The sequence below is a fragment of the Nelumbo nucifera genome, chromosome 2 (genome assembly GCF_055504915.1).
Source record: "Nelumbo nucifera cultivar China Antique chromosome 2, China Antique-T2T, whole genome shotgun sequence".
NCBI lineage: Eukaryota > Viridiplantae > Streptophyta > Magnoliopsida > Proteales > Nelumbonaceae > Nelumbo > Nelumbo nucifera.
In genome coordinates, this window is record NC_142650.1 from 111,466,046 (window position 1) to 111,467,014 (window position 969).

Consider the following 969-nt stretch of genomic DNA (forward strand, 5'->3'; position numbering starts at 1 on the left):
ACATGATCACAGAACTATTGTATTTTTTCACAAGGTGAAATTCCAGACAAGGCCCAACCAATTTGATAATGTAATAAAAGCACAAAAAGGCAATTAAAATCTTGGCCCCTTTAATTTAGAGTCAAAATTTTGTTTTTCACCTCTTTTACATTTAAAGGATTGCAGCCCCCTAAAAGGATTCCAATTTGGTACCTAATATGACAATTGAATGTTGGAGCAAACCCCCACAAGGAGAAACAATGGCTTTCCTTCAGTGTCTTCTTTTCTCCAGTATCCTTTGTATTAGATGCTTCATTGTGCTAAGAAATGAATCTACCTCAATGTCCAACATGAGGCCCAAATCCCATTATATTCAAAATGACTTATTTTCTTTCTTGAAAACTTGGTGCACGGGGCCACTGAATCGAAATCAAGGAAGCTAAATCTTCTACGTGGGTGGGTTATGGTTATGGGTATGAGGACAAAAAGTCAATAAAGAAAAAAATATATATTATTCCAAGTCAAGTCGTATAATCGGCCAAACAAGTCGTATAATGCAATTCCTCCTACTCGATTGCATGCGTGTAGGAGAAATATAGGAATCTAAGAATTGATCAAAACTTAAATTTGAAGAAGCTCCCTAGAGTTGACAACAACTGAGTGAAGTCGCCAAGGGATGTCCGCACAATCGTCCGTCTAATAGGATTTGAAATACAAACCATCCTGATCCACTTGCTCAAAGAAAGTAGATTCTTTTAGTTGAGAAAGGGATGACAATCACATCCAAAGAAACAAGTATGAATGATGTTTCAACCTAAAGCATTTTCAGATTGATTTCTCAAAGGCCAAAAGTATCAAACAGGCAAACACATCCAAAGAAATGAATGATAGAGGATTAAACCTCAGTCTCCTAATCAACCCTTTGAAGAAAAGATTCCAGAATCTAATGACAGGAGACAACTTTAGTTGCCCAAGTCGGGAATCGAGAAC